The sequence below is a fragment of the Canis lupus genome, chromosome 19, assembly GCF_003254725.2.
Source record: "Canis lupus dingo isolate Sandy chromosome 19, ASM325472v2, whole genome shotgun sequence".
Lineage (NCBI taxonomy): Eukaryota > Metazoa > Chordata > Mammalia > Carnivora > Canidae > Canis > Canis lupus.
In genome coordinates, this window is record NC_064261.1 from 15,004,275 (window position 1) to 15,010,274 (window position 6,000).

A 6,000-nucleotide genomic window follows, 5' to 3' on the forward strand; every position below is an offset into this window, starting at 1 on the left:
AGGGGATGGAATTGAAAGGCTGTTTGCTTCCCATTCCTGAGGTTTGGTCTGTGTGTGCTATTAGTCAAATTAATTGACATTCCTAGAATAGCTTTAAAATGAGAATAATAATCATCTGTTCATGAGGTTCTAATGAGAATTTAAAGATAAATGGGATGAAAAGAAAGGGTAAATTTTATATAATATAAAATAACTATTTTACAAATATAAGCTAAACAGGTACATATTTAAATATGTACACAGTTAACAATCACCATAAATCTTTAACCAATTCATGAATTTCAGTCTTAGATTAGTGTATTCCAGTGTTTCTGTGTCGTTTCACTTTGTACATACCTATCTTGAAGAAACATTCCAATTGATATAAACAGCTATGACTGCTTTGTTTTTAATCACTTTTTAAAATTTAAATTCAATTAGCCAACATAGAGCACATTAGTTTGAGAGGTAGAGTTCAATAATTCATAAGTTTTGTATAACACCCAGTGCTTATCACATCACATGCCCTCCTTAATGCCCATCACCCGATTATCTCATCCTCCACCGACCATCCCCACAGCAACTCTTGGTTTATTTTCTATAGTTAAAAATCTCTCATGTTTTTTCTCCCTCTCTGATGACCTCCCATTCAGTTTTCCCTTCCTTCTCCCACAATCCTCTACACTGTGTCTTATATTCCACATATGAGTGAAACCATATGATAATTGTCTTCTTTGATTGACTTAATTTGCTCATCATAATACCCTCCAGTTCTATCCATGTCAATGTAAATGGTAAGTATTCATCCTTTCTGATGGCTGAGTAATATTCATATATATATATATATGGCACATTTTCTTTATACATGCATCTGTCTATGGACATCTGGGCTCCTTCTATAGTTTGGCTATTTTGGACACTGCTGCTATAAACATTGGGGTGCAGGTGCCCCTTTGGATCACTACATTTGTGTCTTTGGGGTAAATACCTAGTAGTACAAATACTGGGTCATAGGGTAGCTCTATTTTTAATTCCTTGAGGAACTTTGATACTGTTTTCCAGAGTGACAGCACCAGCTTGCATTCACACCAGCATTGTAAGAGGGTTCCCCTTTCTCTGCATCCTCACCAACATTTGTTGTTTCCTGACATATTAATTTTAGCCATTCTGACTGGTGTTAGGTGTTATTTCACTGTGGTTTTGATTTGTATTTCCCTGATGCCAAGTGATTTGGAGCCTTTTTTCATATGTCTGCTGGACATTTGTATATCTTTTTTGGAGAAATCTCTGTTCATGTCTTCTGATCATTTATTGACTGGATTATTTGTTTCTTGGGTGTTGAGGTTGACAGATTCTTTGTAGATCTTAGATTCTAGCCCTTTATCTGATATGTCATTGGCAATACCTTATACCATTTTGTAGGTTGCTTTTTAGTTTTTTTAACAATCTATTTACTTTTTAATGAAATGTAGAATGAAAGTTTTATTTACATATTTTGCGATTATAAACCCAGTAAAATCAGAAACATGTATACAAGTTAGGAATGATTGAAAATTAACATGGAAAAACATCATTGGAAAAAGGCATGTAATTTCTTTGATACTAACTGTATACTGCTGGCATATCAACTCCATATAAAAAGTTTTACTTATTGATATTTACCAATAAAAAAAGATAGCACTTTTTTTTGGCTTTTAAAAAATTGTTTAAATTCGATTAATTAACGTATAATGTATTTTTGGTTTCAGGGGTACAGTTCAGTGATGCATCAGTCTTTTATAATACCCAATGGTCCTTACATTATGTGCCCCCTTAAAGATTGCCTGTTAGTATTGTTGACTGTTTCCTTTGTTGTGTAGAAGCTTCTCAACTTGATGAAGTCCCAGTAGTTCATTTTTGTATTTCCTCTGCCTTTGGAGACATGTCTAGCAAGAAGTTGCTGAGGCTGAGGTCAAAGAGGTTACTGCTCATGTTCCCTTCTAGGATCTTATGGATTCTTGTCTCACATTTAGGTCTTTTATCCATTTTGAATTTATCTTTGTGTATGGTGTAAGAAAATGGTCCAGTTTCATTCTTCTACATATGGCTATCCAGTTTTCCATTTGTTGAAGAGACTGTCCTTTTTTCATTGGCTATTCTTTCCTGTTGTGTCAATGATTAGTTGACGATAAAGTTGAGCGTTCATTTCTGGGTTGTCTATTCTGTTCCATTGACCTATGTGTCTGTTTTTGTGCCAGTACCATACTGTCTTGATAATTACAGCCTTGTGATATAGCTTGAAGTCCAGAATTATGATGCCATCAGCTTTGGTTTTCTTTTTCAACATTCTTCTGGCTATTTGGGATCTTTTTGGGTTCCATACAAATTTTAGGATTATTTGTTTCAGCTCTGTGAAAAATATCAGTAGTATTTTGATAGGGATTGCACTGAATGTGTAGATTGCTCTGGGTAGCATAGACATTTTAACAATATTTATTCTTAACAATCTACAAGTATGGAATGTTTTTCCATTTCTTTGTGTCTTCCTCAATTTCTCATAAGTGTTCTGTAGTTTCATAGAGTACATATCCTTTACCTCTTTGGTTAGGTTTATTCCTAAGTATCTTATGGCTTCTGGTTTAATTGTAAAAGTTTTTAATCACTTTAAAGAATCATTCTTCATTTAGCAGATAATATATGAATGCTATGAAAAAGTTATTTATTATTTATTCATTAATTATATTTGGTGGAAATTAGTAGTTTCAGGATGTTTTCTGTATCACTTTTTAAGAGTTCAGAATATAGAATTGTGAATTAGGAGCATATGATTTAAAGCCAGAAAGACCTGAATTTGTAGTTACTTTTGCCATCTTTTAATTTTGTAAATTAGAATAAGTTTCTTAATCTCTCTAGGGCTCAGTTTTTCAAAATGTTGATTTACATATTAAATTAAACCAATAAAATCTATGAACTGAGCTTCCACAAGACTTAAACAGAATGCATGGATCTTTGCAAATTCTTATTTAAGATTAGCTGCTTATCTCTCTCTCTCTTTTTTTTTTTTTTTTAAGATTTATTTATTTATTTGAGGGGATGGGAAATGAATTTGGGAGGGGCAGAGGGAGAGGGAGAAGCAGACTCCCCGCTGAGCAGGAAGCCTGACACAAGGCTTAGTTCCAGTACTTAGAGATCATAACCTGAGCCAAAATCACAGTTACCTACTGAGCCACCCAGGCACTCTGAGCTATTTCTACTTTAAGAATCATTAGTATTCTAATAAATGTAATCTAAGTTCAATACAAACTAGTTATTATTTTTCTTTTTAAAAATTAAAAATATAGCTTTTATAAAGATGTAACATTTTGTATTCCATTTCTTTCTAGCATATTTCCAATGTGTTCTCTAAGATACTCTGGAAATAAATGAGCAACATCTTTGTCATAAACAAAGTTGTTTTATTATTAGAAAGAATATACCAAATTGTAAAGATTAAATTTTCCTATTCTAATTACACTAAATGATTTTAGTTCATGAAAATAATTTGAATTATTTTTGCCAGTTTTCAATTTAAACCATGTCATATTATTAAATATCTGTACATACAGTGCTTTTACCTTAAAGATGGAAAATACCAGTACAGTTTTGCTACCATAGTTTTTCCTTTTTAACTCTTTTTTTCATGAGAAATGCATACAATTATTTTTGAGAAAAAAATCCACATTAAGACAATATTTTATTTGTTTAAACTGATTACTCCTTAAGTATCCTTAGTAAATTATCTTATACACAACAGAATGAATAAATTTGTAAAATGTTAATTAAAAAAGACAGATTTGACATTTTTGCCTTGGGCTTGGAAATTGTAAAATAATTACCAGATTGAGTACTTTGTGTTGAGTATTTTAACCATGTACTCTGAAGATAAAAATATATGAATAATTAACAAATGAATATACCTAAATTTTGCACTTTGTTGTTCTTATTAAAACTCACCACTGTGGAATTTGCCTGGTATACAAGATGATTGTATCATCTTATACAAGATGATTTATGTTTTAGTCCTTGAACTGAATCTCTGTCAGTGGTTGTCATTCTCTACTCAATCTATGATCCTGCTCAGCTTCTCAGGAGCTTTCTGAGGGATGGCATTGCCCACATGAGAGAACCTTGTTCTCCACATGTGCTTCAACGACAGGAGCTGTGTTTTTGTTTTTGTTTTTTTAAGATTTATTTAAGAGAAAAATAGAGCACAAGCAAGAGGGGTGGAGAGAGGGAGAGAGAGAGAGAGAGAGAGAGAGAGAGAGAGAATCTCAAGCAGACTAAGTGGGGCTGTGTCTCATCACCATTGGTCACTTAACCAACTGCACCACTGAGTTGCCCCAGGAGCTATGTTTTATATGTTTGATATGTTTAGTTTCTAAGTAAGAATTTATTTGAAGAAAGAGTTGAGGGGCAAAAGATATATAAATGCCTTTAAAATTACCATTATCACACAATTCACTTTTTTGTGTAATAATTATTAAATATGCTTGTTTTTGGTTCCAAAAAATTATACATTTTATTAATGAAAAGATCATTTTCTACTTTTTCATCATATTTACATATGCATATAAACACACTAGTTATGATGTGAGTGTGTGTATGTGAATGTGGCTGTTTGTTAGGAGAGAGTTATTTCAAACTTTATTTTTACCCAGAGATTCTGGTTACCACAGAGTAGAGTTGTAGAAATCTCCATTAAATTGAATTTTCTAAGTGTTTTGGAGGCTAGACATCAGTTTGAAATTCTGACACAGTTGCAAAAATCTAAGGATGCTAAGAACCTGTTTTGAGAGGTTATTATGTTTTCACAGTTGAGAAAAGTATAGCAAAGTCAAGTATTGAAGAATGTATTTGAGTTATCTCACACTCAGAAACATCTTAAAATTTCTATTTCTAGTAGATTATTTGAAGTGATTGTGAAGACCATTTCTCTCCTTTCTGTACTATATCTCCCATATTGAGATGCTGTGATAACTTAGGGAGCCATTTTTATTTCTGCTTCTAGTGTAATCATACTTTTCATAAATTTCTAATCTAAATTCTAGAGTTAGTCACTGCATTGAAGAATTTGGTAACAGCTCATTTTATAAATTCCCTGAACTTTCTCAGTGTCTTTCTAAAAACTGACTAGATTTTAACTTCAGTCTTGGTCAATAACAAAAAGAACCATAGAGCAGCTCTGAAACTTTTTAGCTCACTAAACTGTGTGAATTTACCTAACTATTCTTACTTCAGTTTCTTCATTATAAAGTAGAAATAAAGCGATTCCTACCTCAGAATTGTTATGAAAAAGAGTGAAGTTAATATTTTCAAAGCATAGATGATAGTACTTGACACATAAAAGTAATATATATGTCTCAATTAAATAGCTAATCTTTGAGAATTTCCACTTAAGTACTTTTTCTGTCATAACTTCTATTCTGTTAACTTTCTTATTTAAAATCCCAGGCAGCTGTTTTTTCAAAACTACCTCTCCCTACCAGCTTATCCACCCCCCGCCAAATGCAAAATACCAGATTGAAAATAGACTTTTCCACTCTTTTCAAGTGACACTTTGATATATACTATCCCAATACAGGCAACAGATGGGCATACTTAAATGTTTTTTTCCTAGGAAAGAAGTCTTCAATTTTTGTACATTTACCTCACAGTAGGCATTTTATATACAAGAGAAGAAAATATTATCCATAGCAAATTAATAAAATGAAATAACCCTCCATAGATAGGACTCTGCAGTAGCACTCAGATAAAAATCTTAAAAAGTGAAGCAACTTTAAGTAGACTGACTTCATCTAATATCCATAAAATCAAACTTTACATTTCCTTTTCTCTTCTGGAAGGTGAAAGGCTATGATTGAATTCCATATGCTTTGGGGTAAAATCTTTCCACTAGTTCTGCATTCTAAAACAATTTTGTAAAACCTAGCTTACTTACACACATACACATTCATAGCAAATTTGCATATAATTCCTTATGGTTTAAAATCTAGTATAAAATAA